The sequence below is a fragment of the Amblyraja radiata genome, chromosome 2, assembly GCF_010909765.2.
Source record: "Amblyraja radiata isolate CabotCenter1 chromosome 2, sAmbRad1.1.pri, whole genome shotgun sequence".
NCBI lineage: Eukaryota > Metazoa > Chordata > Chondrichthyes > Rajiformes > Rajidae > Amblyraja > Amblyraja radiata.
This window is the reverse complement of record NC_045957.1, coordinates 46,577,311-46,595,676: the sequence shown is the minus strand read 5'-3', so window position 1 is coordinate 46,595,676 and position 18,366 is coordinate 46,577,311.

Below are 18,366 nucleotides of genomic sequence, written 5' to 3'. Positions count from 1 at the left end.
GGTCCCCCAACGCAACCCGTTCCCCAACGCAATATTCCACCACTCACCCATAGCCCCCGCGGGAGGCCTGGTCCCGCAACGCAACCTGTTCCCCGTTCCACCAACGCAATATTCCAGCACTCACCCACAGCCAAACTGCGCAGGGGCTGCTCATTTTGCTTTATTCAGCCTCCCTCATTTTTAAACTTTAAAAAAAAAGCATTTGCACTTGCTAGCTAGCAGAACTCAGTGTACTGTGACTTTAAAAAAATGCATTTGCACTTGCTAGCTAGCAGAACTCAGTGTACTTGGATAGAAACAATGTTGCTAGCAGGGCTGAGCACAGGGCTAAGCACAGGGAACAAGCGAGACAATTGTTTTTTCCCAAGTTTTCACAGATATTTGAACATTTTCAACAATAACTCGAGAAATAATGCATGAAATTTTCAGATAAGGCAATTTTTGACTTCACAGCATAAATCTCTATCGGAATATGTAAAAATTTCACCGTTAGCGCATCATGTTTTCGAGGAGATGTGAAATGCACACGAACATCACACACACAAATACATACAAATCTAAGATCAGTGTTTTATATTTCCACCTTGTGCCATATTTTTTACTGTTGTCATCTATTTTAATACCATGTTAATAAAAATTTAAAAATAAATCCAAACATTTATTTGTATCCAACCTTTATTAAAATAATAGCCAGTTTGCCCAGCCACTATTGAGCCAAAATATTGTGTCTATCTTTAGTATAAACAAGCATCTACTGTACAGTTCCTTCCTACACTTTGTTCTTTCATAGTACTGCCTACTGAACAGCTACACAATATTGAAGGTAGCTTTCTTAACAGGTGTCCAGTGCAGCAAATCTATCTCATTTGGTCCCCTTTAATACACTTTTTTTGCTAGCCTTTCTCCTCAGTCTTAACTCCTACCACCTCCAAGCTCATCATCATTCTCTGACAACACCTCATAATCTCCTGATCACCCAACCACCACCCATTATTTCCTCAATTCAACCCTCCCATATCCACCAAGCACTAATCTCTCCCTGACACTTGATTACAGTCATCTCATGCCTCCTAACCACTCTGATCAGCAATTGCAGGCTCTACTGTTACTGATCGCTGGCACCTTATCCCTGCCCCAGCCCACTTTCTAATCAATCTTGGGTTTTGTTTGACTGTAGCTCCTTGGCCCTGACCCGGACTGAACCTTTGCAAGATTTTCACTTGGGCAAAATACAAATGAAAGATCCCTTCTAGTGCATGGTTTAGTGCATGACAGCCAGCACCTCACATGTTATATAGGGCCCATGACCACAACAGTTGACAACCTCAACACATGCCATGGGAATCTTCAGCTGCAAAACATATTCTAATTTTCTTTTAAGTTTCTTAAATTAGCAAAGTCTTGCTAAACTACGAGATTAACCTGTATAATAAATTCAGTGGCAAATGGAAAACACATATTTTGAACGGTACAAAATCATAATCATTATAATTCAGTGATTCACCAAATATTATGGGCTTTGTAAAACTTAACAATTGTAAGGCTATTGACACAATAATACATGTCCTGTTAAGATAAAATAAAATGAAAAAATATGACAAATATCAACATCAATCACAATAATTTATGGCTACTTAACCATTAAACAAGCATTTTTTAATGTAATTTAAAAAATAGCATCGCAGCACACTTAAAAAAAAAACACAACCAGGCTGCTCAGAGGCATAAGGAATGCCATTCAACATAAATACATTTCTGTACAGCAAATAATTTTTATGGAGAAAAACAAAGAACCGATAAAGCATGAATAATAGTCCAACATCAGCAAATTTCTGAAAAGGCCAAGGGTGATGTTCATTAATCATTTTTACTGTGTACTTTCATGGAGATCACGGTACAGGCCCATTCTAAAACTAAAATAATTTGTAGCCTCGTTGTCTCATGAGCATGTTTGTGGAGGAGCATGAGGGGAAATCATAATGGGAATGTACAGAGGGTCAAAAATTACATGAGTATTAAGGTCTAAGCTATTAATCTAATTTTATTGGGCTAAATAGCCAGATAATTTGTCATTCATGCAATTATGGCTTGTCAGATATTAGCAGACTAGTAATAGGTTCTTCTGCTTATTGCCTATCAGCAATTCTGTACAAGCTGAACAAAACCATCTGAGTCACTGCATGATTCAGGTGGTTACTGCGTTCAATATAGAGCAATTCAGATATAAGATGAGCAATGAAGATGATTTGAGATAGGGACCCATGGGATATGCTCAATGTGCTAGCTTGAATTTTCATTTTCTTACCATCCCCAATGGACTTTAATGGAAATACTTGCATTTCAGAAGAAAAGGAAATAGGGTGGAAAACCTTGGCAATTTCAGAATCAGAATCAGAATCAGAAACACACTTTATTCGCCAAGTATGTTTTACAACATACGAGGAATTTCATTGGCCAGGTCAGTCATACAATTAAAAGCAACAAATCATTTAAAAACACATTTTAACATGAACATCCACCACAGTGACTCCTACACATTCCTCACTGTGATGAAAGGCGAAATAAAGTTCAAGTCCTTCCTTTTGTTCTTCCTCGGTCGGGGGCCTCGAGCCCTCCGTTGACGGGATGGTCTTGACTCCCGTAGCCAACGGCGTTCTGGCCCTCTGCATCGAGGCGATCTGCTCCCGCATCAGAGGGATGTCAGCTCCCCCGCGCCGGGCGATCGAACCTCGCGTCGAGGCTGGTCGAGCCTCCCGCGGCGTTGGAGCTCCCGACTTGCCTCTCCTGAGACTGCGAGCCTTTGATGGTAAGTCCACGATGGTCATGGTGGGAGCGATCCTAGGCAAGGAATCCGCTCCGATGTTAAGTCCGCGCCCTGCGGTGGGGCTCACGACAGTCCGAGGCGACTCCCAGTTCCAGCAATGGTAGGCCGCAGAGCCCGGAGAATGTGATCCAAAAATTGATCACATCTCCGGGAAGGTAAAAACTTGAAAAAAGTTTCCCCCGATCCCTTTCCCCCTCCCCCCACATAAAACAAACCGAAGAACATTAAAACAAACTTTTAACAAACTAAAAAATAACAAATAGAAAGAAAAAACGAACAGACTGCTGGCAGGGCTGCCATCTCCCTAGCACCCCTGGTGGTCTATGTGGTTTCCATTGTGGTGAGTCGGAAATACAAGGTACAAATTAAAGATCATCATTAAAAGTAACAATAGAGATATTATAATGGTTGTATTTTATATGCAATGCAGGTGTTTGCACACCATGCACAGTCACCACAGGCACAAGGAAGGAAATGACAATCTCACATACTGTAAATATCTACAAAAATATAAAATAAATGAAGATTAATGATCTGTTGTAGTTTAAAGAATGCTCCACGTCATACATTTGAATTAAAGATTTTTTTAAATCAGATGATCACAATGAAAAACTAGTTGTGAAGTGAGCATGATATAAGACCTAAAACATTGTGGTCTGAAAGAAGTTACTGTATGGATGAAACTCAAGAATCAAGTGTCAAGAATGTTTAGGTGTCAAGAATCAAGAGTCAAGAATGTTCTGTCAGATGTACTGACAATATATGGGACAATGAAATTCTTATTTTCTTACTACAATTCTTACTACAATTACTAGATTGTTAAGGGCTTGGACACGCTAGAGGCAGGAAACATGTTCCCTATGTTGGGGGAGTCCAGAACCAGGGGCCACAGTTTAAGAATAAGGAGTAAGTAATTTAGAACGGAGACGAGGAAACACTTTTTCTCACAGAGTGGTGAGTCTTCTTTGGACTGTGTATATATACTGTCATACTGTATGTGATAGGAGCAGAATTAGGCCATTCAATCATGGCTGATCTATCTCTATCTCCTAACCCCATTCTCCTGCCTTCTCCCCATTATGTAAGGGGTATTTGGTTGCAGCGCAAAATTTGCATATTTATGGATACCCCTTTATTAATCTATTGATTTTATAAGTTACTATATTTTATTTAAGCATACTGCTTTTATGGGCTTGCTAAGCTCCTGCAAGTAATAGACAATAGACAATAGACAATAGACAATAGGTGCAGGAGTAGGCCATTTGGCCTTTTGAGCCAGCACCACCATTCAATGTGATCATGGCTGATCATCCCCAATTAGTACGAGCCCTATCTAGCTTTCTCTTGAAAGTATCCAGGGAACTGGCCTTCACCATACTCTGAGGCAGAGAATTCCACAGACTCACAACTCTCCGTGTGAAAAAGTGTTTCATCATCTCCGTTCTAAATGGCTTACCTTGTATTCTTAAACTGTAGTCCCGGGTTCTGGACTTCCCCAACATCGGGAACATGTTTCCTGCCACTACTGTGTCCAAACCCTTAATATTCTTATATGTTTCAATAAGAATCCCTCTCATCCTTCTAAACTCCAGAGTATACAAGCCCAGTCGCTCCATCCTGTCAGCATATGACAGTCCCGTCATCCCGGGAATTAACCTTGTAAACCTACGCTGCACTCCCTCAATAGCAAGAATGTCCTTCCTCAAATTAGGGGACCGAAACAATACACACAATATTCCAGGTGTGGTCTCACTAGGGCCCTATACAACTGCAGAAGGACCACCTTGCTCCTCTACTCAACTCCTCTTGTTATGAAGGCCAACATGCCATTCGCTATATTCACTGCCTGCATGCTTACTTTCATTGACTGATGAACAAGGACCCCCAGATTCCGTTGAACTTCCCCTTTTCCCAACTTGGCACCATTTAGATAATAATCTGCCTTCCTGTTTTTGCTACCAAGTGGATAACCTCACATTTATCCACATTAAACTGCATCTGCCATGCATCTGCCCACTCACCCAACATGTCCAAGTCACCCTGCATTCTCATAGCATCCTCCTCACAGTTGACATTGCCACGCAGCTTTGTGTCATCTGCAAATTTGCTAATGTCACATTGAATCCCTTCATCTAAATCATTGATGTATATTGTAAATAGTTGCGGTCCGAACACCGAGCCTTGCGGTACCCCACTAGTCACTGCCTGCCATTCTAAAATGGACCCGTTAATCCCTACTCTTTGGTTCCAGTCTGCCAACCAATTTTCTATCCATGTCAGCACTCTACCCCCAATACCATGTGCCCTAATTTTGCCCATTAATCTCCTATGTGGGGCATTATCAAATGCTTTCTGAAAGTCCAGGCACACTACATCCACTGGCTCTCCCATGTCCATTTTCCGAGTTACATTCTCAAAAAATTCCAGAAGATTAGTCAAGCATGATTTTCCCTTTGTAAATCCATGTTGACTCGGACCGATCCTATTACAGCTATCCAAATGTGCTGCTACTTCATCTTTTATTATTGACTCCAGCAACTTCCCCACCACCGATGTCAGGCTAACTGGTCTATAATTCCATGTTCTCCCTCTACCGCCTTTCTTAGCTACCCTGCAATCCACAGGAACTGATCCTGAATCTATAGAACTTTGGAAAATTATCACCAATGCATCCACGATTTCTAGAACAACTTCCTTAAGTACCCTGGGATGCAGACCTTCAGGCCCTGTGGATTTATTAGCCTTCAGTCCCTTCAGTGTACCCAACATCATTTCCTGCCTAATGTGGATTTCCTTCAGTTACTCCGTCACCCCAGATCCTCTGGCCTCTAGTACATCAGGAAGATTGTTTGTGTCCTCCTTAGTGAAGACGGATCCTGTTCAACTCATCTGCCATTTCCTTGTTTCCCATAATAAATTCACCTTTTTCAGTCTTCAACGGTCCAACTTTGGTCTTAACTAATTGTTTCCTCTTCTCATACGTAAAGAAGCTTTTACTATCCTCCTTTATATTCTTGGTACAGTGAGATTTGAGTTACCATACAGCCCTACAAATACAAAGAACACAATACATGATATAATTTAACATGAACATCTCCCAAAGTTCAGTCATCTTCCCCTTTGTTCACCCGTGGTCGGGGCCTTTGAGCCTTCCGCAGTCGCCGATGTACAGGCCCTCTCGCCGGGATGATCGGAGCTCCGACGTCGGAACGGAAGAACACTCTCAGCGGCTTGGAGTTTCCGAATCGGCCACTTCCTACCGGAGACTGCGGCTTCCGAAGTCCACAGGCCGAGCTGGGCTGAGCTCCAACACTGGCGATCCCCGGCAAGGGATCCCAGGCCTCCGCGATGTTAAAGTCAGCGCCCTCCGCGGCTAGAAGTTCCGCAGACCACAGCTCCACGATGTTAAAGTCAGCTGGCCCAATACCGGAGCTTCAACTGGTGATCACCGGCAAGGCATCGCCCCGCTCCGTGATGATAATTCAGTGCTGCGCCGCTGCTGAAGCTCTGGCCAGTCTCCGGTAGAAAAGGCTGCGCCAATCCAATTGCTAGGTTGCGATGGGGGTGGGGACGAAGATGCCGTCCAGGTAAGTGACAGAGAAACGGTCTCCCCCTATTTCCCCCCCCCCCCCCCCCCACCACTTCCCCACATAAAAAAGATTAAGCAACCTTTAGAACATACTTCAAGACCTTGATTGTTGTTGGGAAGAATCTGTCTTGAACCTGGTGGTCATGGTTTTCAGACTCCTATACCTTCTTCCCAATGGTAGGAGTGAAACAAAAGCATGGCCAGGGTGGTATGAAGATTTGATGATATTGGCTGCCTTTTTGAGGCAGGGGTTCTACAGATCCCTTTGATGGTGGGGAGATCAATAGCTGTGTTGGACCGGCACTGTCTCCCACTCTTTGTAATCTAATTTGTTTCTGCGTGTTCGAGTTGCTGAACCAGGCCATGATATAATCATGCAGTATGCTCTCTACTGTACACCCATAGAAGGTCAATTGAGCGTTCTTTGAGTATTTAGAACCAAACTTGATTAATGAAATAGAATTTTTAGAATAGTGCTATTGCAATACGTTTGGGCAATAAAGTAAAAACGACGTTAGGATATAAATAATTCAGCTAAAATCTGAGAAGGCATTGCTGAGTAGAGCATGATCTTGTACCGTGTTGCCAGAAGAGCTTGGTGCCCAGACCATGTGCTTCTCGGCATTTGTTCATCAGCTAAATGCTTTGTTTGAATACTGTGGCTGAACTCCAGATCAATCACTGGTTCTGGTTGTGAACTCATCTCCACCTCTCTCATTGACTAATTTATCGGAAAAGGCACATCAAACATTACAAATTCTGCAGTGTTTTGTTTATCGGATGCTCCATACACTTTTAATCTGACTGACACAGATTAAATGCCAATCTTTCAATTTTAGACTTAAGAGAAACAGTGCGGAAGCAAGCCCTTTGTCCCAGCGCTCCGACCAGCAATCACCCTGTACGCTAACAGTGTCCGACACAGTAGGGACAATTTACAATTTTTACTGAAGCCAATTAACCTACAAACCTGTGTGTCTTTGAAATGTGGGAGGAAACTGGAGCACTGGATAAAACCCACATGTTCACAGGGAGAATGTCCAAACTCCGAACAGACGGCACCCATTGTCAGGATCGAACCCAGGTCTCTGGCGCTGCAAAGCATCAACTCGACCACTGTGCCACTGTGCTGCTCCTGCACCAATCTCAATGCTTTATCTTCCTACCACCACCAGTATTTTAGGTATTTTTAAATGGGACATTGACCCTGCCTTGTGCAATATCAATCCTATCCATTTGTTCCCCAACTGTACTGTGAGTCACCAAGATTTACCTTCAAGCACCATAGTTTTGCATGATTGAAACTTGTGGAGCCAGTGTCTGATTCACCAGGGCATAATGTTCAGAAATCAAGTCTTCCCTCCTGCACACAATCTTGTCAAAACACTCTCAACTAAAATGCCTTCTGTCTAGTTATCCTTTCCACTACTTAATCTATCCACACTATTTTGATATTTTAAATTATTTGTTCTCTGCCCGTACTGTCCATAATTCTTTCAAATCTAACATCAACAACCATTTATCATATTTAAAAAATCAGTTCCGAACCTTCTCCAACATCACAACTTATCACTCCACCCAACTTCCTTCATCTTTTCAAATTCCTTGAGAGCATACGAGCAGGTTGACCCGATGCTACAAACTGCATGAATCAATTTATCTTTTTGGATACAATTTTTACTATTTGAATTCTCTGTTTATATTCCCCATCTGTAATGAAGCTCTCTGTGCTTTTAGTAAGATGAGTTCATTTATTTCCACTGAACCTCTCTGTCAGTATAATTTGTGCCTTTAGTCTGGAAAATTGTAATTTTTAGATATTGTGTTTCAGTTTTGCATTTATTTCTTCATAAAACGTTGAAGAAATAATAATGGTTACTGTTTGTATTACAGCCTATAAAGCATTCTAAACATGTTAACATCATTGCAAAAGATTAACAAAAAACAGTTGATGGTGCTTAATAGCTTTTATGTAGGCACCTTTGTGATGTTGCATATTTAATTCTAATCACTCAGCAGCTGGTAACTCTCAAAGTACTGGAGTGAAACCAGAATCGGAGAACAATTCAAGTCAGCTACAGGGGCTGAGTTACACCATCAGCAGTCCTTGTTGGCTGAGGAAATAACTGTTCTTTAAGTATTAGTACTCTCAAGGTGTTGATGCATCATTCCATCATTACAAAAAAAGGATTTTGTCACCTTGTTTTGTTTTGAAACATTATAAAACTTTGATTTGTGTTAAGCTGTAGTTATGCTGTGTTAATATTTTAACAGGCAATAAATGTTAGTCAAATCCACATCCACCAAGTCAAAGGGAATAACGCTTATGCTCAGTAATTGAGGTCTCATAACCACCATCATGCTCCTCACTGTGTTGCTACGTTTATTATCGGGAGACTTCTCTGTGGCCTTATCCTTGAGTAGTTCATGAGGATACTTCCCTGCAGAATTAAGAAAGATGGAGTATGAGGAAACATGGGAAAAAATTAAGGAAATTGATGACATTCAGGAACAATTTCATTGCAATGATGACATTCAGGAACAAACAGGAACAATTACATAGGTGGCGCAGCGGTAGACTTGATGCCTAGTGGGCCTGTCCCACTTAGGCGACTTCTTAGGCGACTGCAGGAGACTCTGCGGTCGCCACATGGTCGCCACATGTTCGCGGGTGGTTGCCGGGTAGTCGCCTTCATGGTCGTGAGGAGTTCCTGCATTCTGGGAACTAGTCGCAGCCTCATTATGGTCGCCGTGAATTTTTCAACATGTTGAGAAATTAGCGGCGACCAGAGTGAAGCCGTCATGGAGAGTAGCGAGAATTCTCGTGCCGTAGGTGGGTCGCCAGGAGGTCGAAGGTTCTCGGAACTTCTCGTAGGTTGTAGCCGGTGCTGACCGGTGAATTTCATTGGCTCATTGGGAAAATAAACGTAAGCAGTAGTTTTCAGAACCAATGATAACCGACCGGTAATGTTAATGTCCGCCGAGCTTCACAGCCGTGTATCCCTGGCTTCTTAAAAGTTGTCTCCACTCCTTCTCCATCCTTCTCCCCCCTCGTTTAAAGTACTTACCATACACTGTGCTTTAGCCAACTTAATTACAGCGCCAACCTTCCTGTTCATCACAGTGTGTGTCTGTATCACCTTGGCTTTGCACTGTGTGAATTTCACTCAGACAGCACTCCCCTCGCCTGCCCTGTCCCTCGTCTGCATAACGGGCTGGTGATGGAAGCGATGTGTGTGTGTTTGTGTGTGTGTGTGTGTTCCCCTCTGACAGTCGCTGTTCCAGTTGCCGGTTTTTCAGACGACTACCGGCAACATCACAGTCGCCGGCAGTCGCCTGAAAAATCACCTAACTGGGACAGGCCCATTACAGTGCTTATAGTGCCAGAGACCCGGGTTCGATCCCAACTACAGATGCTGTCTGTGCGGAGTTTGTATGTTCTCCCCGTGACTGCGTGGGTTTTCTCCTAGATCTTCGGTTTACTCCCACACTCCAAAGACGTACTGGTTTGTAGGTCCAATTTACAATATTAAATGTAAATTGTCCCTATTATGTGTGATTACGTCTTATCGAGACCACACACAAGATTATAAGTTGTTCATCCAGAGCTGAACACATTTCTCGGCATCAACATACAATGGTGTCTGTCTTGTCGCTTCTTGTGCTTCTTGTGTGTAGTGGTGGAAAGATTGGTGGAAACAGGGCCGAGACATGAACACTCTTTCCTTAACCCCAGTATGTGTGTAGGATAGTGTTAATAAGCGGGGATTGCTGGTCGGCGCGGCGGGCCAAAGGGCCTGTTTCCACACTGTATCTATAAACTAGACTAAAATTAAATGTCATAAATCTGGCTTCATTCCTCTTTCAGTTTAGCTCTTTAAATCACTTTCTGAATGCACAGCAGAGGAAAGCAGATAGTTCAGGAGTCTCCTGTGCAAGATTGTACTTTTGTAATTAATGTTAAGGGAGATGATGTCTTGTGGGAATGCAGCATATGCCAACCTCCTGGAACCATGGGAGGCTCAGCCACAGAGGAGTGGAGAGCAAAGAGTCGTAGAGGTAAAGTGACAAGAGATAACGTTGGAGGGGGAACAAATAAGCATTTCACTGGCTGCATATTCCTCTCCTTCATGTTTCCCCTCACAGGAGAGTTTAGAAGTAGAGGCATGGTGTTATAATAGGCAGGCACCGATTTAAAACTGCGATGAGAAATAATTTGTTACTTCTGAAGTTGGTGAAGCTTTGAAACTTCTTGCAACAGAGAGCTGTCAGTGCTATTTAAGGCTGAAATAGATTTCCAATCAATAAGGGGATCAAGAGCTGTGGAGAAAAGACAGGGAAGTAGACTTGAGGAATGTCAGACCAGCCATAATAATGAATGAAAATGAATGACAAATCAGGCTACATAGCCTGATCGAGTCCTCCTTAAGGGAGTTTAATTCACTTTTGTGCTCTGACTGGTGTGCATTCAAAGAATGTTCATTCCTTTATTTTGAGTTTTATTTAGTTGATAGCTCAGGTTTCCTCAAAATGGAACAATACTGGAACCAGTCAGAATCAAACTGTAATAACTGAAGGGAACTAGAGTAAGAAGTTGTTCAATATGTAAATTTGAATGCAGATAAAGGTATTGATGCACTACCAATCACATACTCAGTCCACAGCACAGACCCTCTCATGTTTACCTTTGCTCTCATTATGTCTCCGACTAGTCTTTCCTACTAATTTCTTAACGACGCATCAATTCTTTGATTGTTCTTCTCTCTTCATTTCTGAGCTAAGCATTCAGTGACTTGTCTTTTCTCTTTGCTCCACTTGCTCTTAGTTAGTTAGCATCCATCCATCCGTGAGAGATGATGGTGTGGCTTTGACATTGTCCTACTTTGAGGGGGGAATGATTCATCTGTGGTTGCATGACTGTGGTTGACGTGGCCTCTCATCGACAGGCAGACCCTCCTATAGCTTCCACAGGTGAAGTTGTCTCTGGCCGTTGGATTGGGGAGTGCATTGCTGTTGCTGTTGATCATTTAGTGGCCTTAGCGCTTGGCCTCCAGCGTCTTGAACCACATTCTGTAGTGGTGCTGCATACCGACCTAGAGGTCCTTTCTCCACCTCCCCTGGTCCTCAACAGCCACTTCCCAGTTGTCAGTGCCAATGTTAAAATGTTTCATATCTCTTTTAATTGTATCCTTGTCGCAGAGCTTTGGTCTTCCTCTTGGTCTCCATGCCTTGGCGACCTCCCTGTATAACACATTCATTTTCCATCCTGTGTCCATGTCCAAGGCAGCGGAGATGATTCTGCTTCACAATTGCAGGGATGCCAGGCATGTTGGTCAGGGAGAGGACAGACCCACTGGTAATTTTATCCTGCCAAGAAAATCCCAGGATGGGACAAAGACAGCATAAATTAAAATCATTCCGTATCGATTCTTGGTGTAGGTAATTCGTCCAAACTTCACTTCTGTACAGTGACGTGCTAAAGATGAACACTTTATAAACATTTATCTTGGTCTTGATTGTGAGTTGCCTGTTCTTCCATGGCTGCTTGGTTAGCTTCCTCAAGATGCCTTTCCTATACATGAGTTGATTTCCTCATCCGGAGAGGCTATCAGTCGCCATAGACCCTAGGTTGGTGAAATTGTTGACAGTTTCCAGCAAAGTGGTATTTAAGGTTATTTCAGAGGGGAGTGGAATGCTCTGACCGAGGACAACAGTCTTCTTATCACTGATTATTAGTCAGTATTCATAGCAAGAAAGAGACAGTCTGTCCATCAGACCCTGGTGTCCTTCCATTGGGGCGATAAGTGCAGAATCATCAGCAGAAAGGAGTTCCATTATAAGCACAGTTGTTACCTTTGCCTTGGAACGATCTATATGGAAAGCGGAAAGAGGTGGACATGGGAACTCCCAGGTTAACCCTTTCCGCTTTCCGTAGTGATCATTCCCTCTGCAACTCCCTAGTTAACTCATCCCTTCACACACAAACCATCTCCTCCTCGGGTACTTTCCCCTGCAACCGCAGGAGATGCAACACCTGACCTTATACCTCCTCCCTCAACTCCATCCAAGGACCCTAACAGTCCTTTCAGGGGAGGCAAAGATTTACTTGCACCTCCTCCAACCTCATCGACTGTATCCACTGTTCTCGGTGTGGACTTCTATGTACTGTATCAGCGAGACCAATCGCAGACTGGGCAATCGTTTCACTCAACACCTTTGCCCAGTCCGCCTGGACCTACAGTTTGTGATATCCCGGTTACCAAACACTTTAACTCCCTCTCCCATTCCCATTCCTGTCCTGGTCCTCCTCCACTGTCAGAGTGAGGCCAAATGCGAATTGGAGGAACAGCACCTCATATTTTGTTTGGGCAGCTTACAACCCAGTTGTATGAATATTGATTTCTCTAACTGTAAGTAACCCTTGCTTTCCCTCTCTCTCTGATCCTCACCCACCTTAGTTCTCTGACTAGTTTCACTCTCCTCCTGATTAATTTTAGTTTATATGCCTTGTTGTCAACTTCTCCTCATCCAACAATGAACCATTGTACATTTCCTTGATCGGCAACTGCTTTGATCTGTTGTTTTCACACCTTACGTATTCTTTATACCCTTCCATATCTTGTTTAGCTCTCCCCTGACTCTCAGTCTGAAGAAGGGCCTCATCTCAAAACATCAACCATTCCTTCTATCCAGAGATGCTGCCTGTCCTGCTAAGTTACTCCAGCATGTTGTGTCTATCTGCGGTGTAAACCAACATCTCCAGTTCCTTCCTACACATTCTATACTCAGGGAATTGAATATAGAAGTTGAGATGTTATGTTACAATTGTAAAAGATGTTGATGAGGCTGCACTTGGAGTATTGTGTTCAGCCTTCACCCTGCTATAGCAAGATGCTATTAAGCTGGAGGTAGTGCAGCAAAGATTTACAAGGTTGTTGCCAGGACTCGGACAGAGCTATTGAGAGAATCTGAGCAGGTTGGAGCTTTATTTCTTGGAGTGCAGGAGGCGATCTTATAGAGGTGTATAAAAACATGTGGGGAATCTGAATGCACATAATTGTTTTCTCAGGGTAGGGGAATCAAGAACTAGAGGACATATGTTTAAGATGAGAGAAGAAAAGTTTAATAGGAACCTGAGGGGAACATGGTATGTGGGACGAGCTGGGGGAATCAGTAATTGAGGCAGGTTTATTTAAAAGACATTTGGACTTGTACATGGATAGGAAAGGTTTAGAGAAATATGGGGCAGGTGCAGGCAAATGGAACTAAGTTAAATGAGGCATCTTGGTCGGCATGGATGAGTTGGGCCGAAGGGACAGTTTCTGTGTTCTATGACTCTAGGACTTTGTAAGCACCATGCAAACTACCTCAGAATTAGAATACAATTTTACTTCGGAGTCACGTGAGTGACTACGTGAAGAACCCCACCACGACGCATGCGTCATATCGCTTTCACGCTTGCGAAACGACAGGCGGGGTGGAGCGTTCCCCCGCAGCGGTAAGTTTGAAACCGCGACCTGCAGGTAAGTGATTTACTCTGCGGTAGTTTTTGTCCCCCCGCTGTTTTTACACAGGGGGGGAAGCTGGACAAAATAGTGTCCACAAGTGCTGCGAGTAAAGCTGGCTGGAGAGGACCGCAAAGTTGCGGGAGCCAGCAGCAGCTGAAGGCACAAGCCCCGTAAGGGATCAGCTGTGTCGACTTTTGGTCCCGCGCCGGCCAGAACACCACGGCCGGGCGGGAGACTATTCAAATGGGGGCGTCGACTTTTTGGACAAGTCGAAAATGGCAGGAGATGGGGTGGAACGACGTTCCCCCGTAGCGACACTTTTAACTTGGACCTGCAGGTACGAGCTGCGGTCTTTTTGTGTTTTTACCATGCTAATTACAGGTGGAGAAACCAACGGGCTGCGACAAAGCTGGTGGGCTAGATGGGATCAGCTGTGCCCGATGTCGCCTCCGCACTGGCCAGATCCACTCCACGACAGGGCAGTAAGGACAAAGCTGGTGAGGGAGGACCGTGGAGCAGCAGGCAGCCAGCAGCAGCCAGCGGCACTCGGATCACCGATAGTGGGATCAGCTGTGCCGATGTCGCCTCCTCACCGGCCAGATCCATGCAGCCGGGCGGAAAGGCTAGACACAAAAACAAACAAGGTGGTGGACTCAGAGGAGTCCGACTTTGAACAACCGCGGGCGGCCAGCGACCGAGAGCGCTGGAGCCGGATGGAGCGGTGTGTGGAGCATTTGCTCCAATGTGACAGACTCCGGGAGATGGAGTCGGGTCACTGTGGGCCCTATGATAAACCCACAGCAGTACCTCTTGAAGGGCTGCACAGTGCTACTACCTCATCAGAGGGGAGCACTGCGGGTCAGTTCTGGGCTGACCTGGAAGAGGGGTCCGCAGAAGGAAAGACAAGTGTGCAAGGGGTGCAGGAACAAGAGAACCTACTGGACTAATAAAATGGACTCCAACAAACACTACAGCCAAAGACAGCACCCCTACGCACCCACCAGCAGAACTGGTGAAAGCTCGAAGGCCCGGTATTCAAAACATGAGCCTTTTTAGGCCATGGCCCAGGCCGGCCTTCTTGGAAGATGCGGGGACCTCCAACGCCAACCAAACCGAAAATCCAGACACCAGCGCATCAACAGCAGCGAAGAACCTACAAAAAGAAGTAAACCTGCCACTGGTAACTATGGAGGTAGGTGGGTCTGGTTCCCTACAAAATACAGGGAGCATGGAGGTTGGGGGGGAGACTACACTCTTTTCTGAATGCATGGAGCATGTTAACAACCGATACTTACATCTTAAGCAGTATCCAAGGATATACAATAGAGTTTATACACAAGTACAGCCCTCCAGTTCAACATATACCGAACCGAATGTTCGTGCCTTCTGATAAAGAAAAATCAAAAGCGCAAGCTGAACTGGAGCGGCTTTACATAAAAGGTGTAATTGAGAAAACTCAACACGAACCATTAGAATTTGTGTCCAATATATTTATCAAAAACAAAAAAGATGGTGGTTGTCGCATCACCATAGATCTGACAAAATGGATGCCTTTGTTACTGCTAAACAATTAATTTCCAAAGGTTACTTCATCGCCAGCATCGATTTAAAAGATGCTTACTATCCAGTGCCTATACGAGGTGACCACAGATGTTACTTAAAATGCAACTGGATGGGCAACTCTGGCAGTATAAAGCACTGCCAAATGGGTCATCAGCCCCAGGCTGTTCACAAATTTTTTGAAACCAGCCCTAGCGTTTCTACGTAAACGTAAACACATGGTCATGGCATATATAGATGACATACTCATTGTGGGCAAAACTTTGGAATTGGCCAAACAAACTGTAACAGCCACAAATTATTTGAAAAACTGGGATTTATTATCCATCCAGTTAAATCTAAACTAACGCCTTCCACTACTATGGACTATTTGGGGGTTTCACCATTGACTCAGTTCACATGTCGGTGACTCTGCCTAAAGGAAAGGCTAGAGATTTAATAGAGGCTTGAATAACCTCATTGACATCAGCAAACCATCCATCAGATTGGTAGCAAAAGTAATTGGCAAATGGTGGCTGCCTTTCCAGCCACACAATTTAGACCTCTACATTACCAAAACTTACAGAGAGCAAAAATACAAGCACTCTAAATTAATGCAGGTCACTTTGACAGACCTATGAAACTACCAATCAAGCTAAAATGGAATATAATGGTGGGTAGATAACATCTGGCTTTGTTCCAATCCAATCATTGTCAGTAACCTTTCCATGGTACTACAAACTGATGCCAGTGCACTTGGGTGGGGAGCTACCAATACCATCACCAGCTGGGGAGGTAGATGGACTGCTCAGGAGGCATCATTATTACTCACACTGGGCATAAACTACCTGGAAATGTTGGGTGCATTCCATGGCCTAAAGTCATATTGCACTGGATCATATCACCAGCATGTTGACTTAACCACCAGTTATCAAATTATGTTTCATGGGAACCAGACCCTGGGGCAGCGGCGATAGATGCATTTTCGCTGCATTGGGGGGGGGGGGGGGTAATTGTTTATTTACGCATTCCCTCCTTCCTGCCTCATCAGTCGGGTATTAAGGAAAATACAACAAGACTGCGTCTGGTATTGGTAGTACCCGATTGGCCTACTCAATATACAATTTAGGTCATACCCAAACAGATGACCGTCTGTGTATAATAAGACATCTGTCGTTATACATGGAGAAAACAAAAATCCTAAGAGGCAATGAGAAGGCACTTTTTAGTCAGCCACTAGCAACCACACAAAAGAGTGACGGTCCAGACCATCTCAAGATGGCTGAAACAGGTGCTAACACAGGCTGGGGTGGATACTAATATTTTAAAATCTTATTCCACCAGGGCTGCAGCTACATCGGCAGCGATACAGTTGGGTGTACCAATGGACCAAATCCTCAAGGCAGCAGGATGGTCTGGGGGAAAAAACATTCCAATTATTTTACAATAAACCAGTAATGAAACCTGGAACGTTTGCAGAAACAAATTTAAGTTCTGTAAATTAATTTAAACCCATAAAAAGGGGTTATAAATTTGTGTTAATAAATTTTATGATTTCAATGTCGAATTCATGTCCAAATTATGTTAACACAATTCCTCCTACAGTCATCAAGGCAGACATGATGCATGGACTCGTTTCCACGGCATGAAATCACAGAGCTTTAAAATCTTCACGTAGTCACTCACGTGACGCCGAAGTAAAATAGTAAGATTAAACGAGAACTTACCAGTTTGAAGTTTGATCTGTATTTTATGAGGAGTTACGATGAGGGATTACGTGCCCTCCGCTCCCACCCTTGATCATATACTTAACTGGTATCTCTTCTCTAATCTTACTATGTTTAGTCATTACAGTTATCTGTGATTTCACACCGCTGCTTTGAAGAATGATACGCATGCGTCGTGGCGGGGTTCTTCACGTAATCCCTCATCGTAACTCCTCATAAAATACAGATCAAACTTCAAACTGGTACATTCTCGTTTAATCTTACTATTTTATGTGTCAAAACCATGGAATTGAAATTGGATAAATCTGAACTGTATAATTACACTTTACTGTTTGCAAATGCTTTTAGTATAGTATCTGCTCAACCATTCATCAGTCTGACAGTGTGGGTTCCAACAGACATTAATTAATATGACCACTTCTTCCTATCTGATCATTTCAATCAGAGTGCAAATGAAACCAATCAAGAACTAAATTGTTTTGCTGATTAGTCAATAATAATTGACATCTGCTTTGTGATATGGATTCTGAGAACATCTTCAAAGGGTAAATATAGCCATAAAAGACGAAAGTAGAAACAAAGGAAAACCCCCAAATTTCAAAGACCTTGAGATTTACAAAAAGAGGAAAAGTCAGAAAAGGCTTCTTGGCAGACTCTAGACCATAGGCACATTGTAACTGGAGTGAGAAAAGTGAATTAAGCAATTTCCTTTTCTGAAGGCACATTATTTAAAGTCAAACTATAAAGCAGCTAAGGTACAAAACATAAAATTTCATAGAACATGAAGCAGCAAAACCATCATTCACATGAAATAGTCCAAACTGGCATTTATGCTCCTCTTAAATTTCTTTCCATTCTTTTATACTTAAATCTATCGACACAACCCTTTATTCATTTCTCCCTCTTCTGCTTATCTGCTCTTCTGTTAAATGCATATATTGTTATTGGTATTTGTTCCCTGGGATAGTAATGGTTCTGTTTTCATTATTCTCTATTTTTCTCTCTCCTATTAAATATATTTATTATTTTGACGATCTCTCAGAACTGATATTTCAGCTTTCTCTTTGAAAATAGTTCCAGTCTGTTCAATCTTCCCTGATAAGATATAACCTCAGATGTGTGGCACCATACTTGGAAAGCTTATTTGCACCATCCCCGGTGCTTCTGGATTCTTTTGAG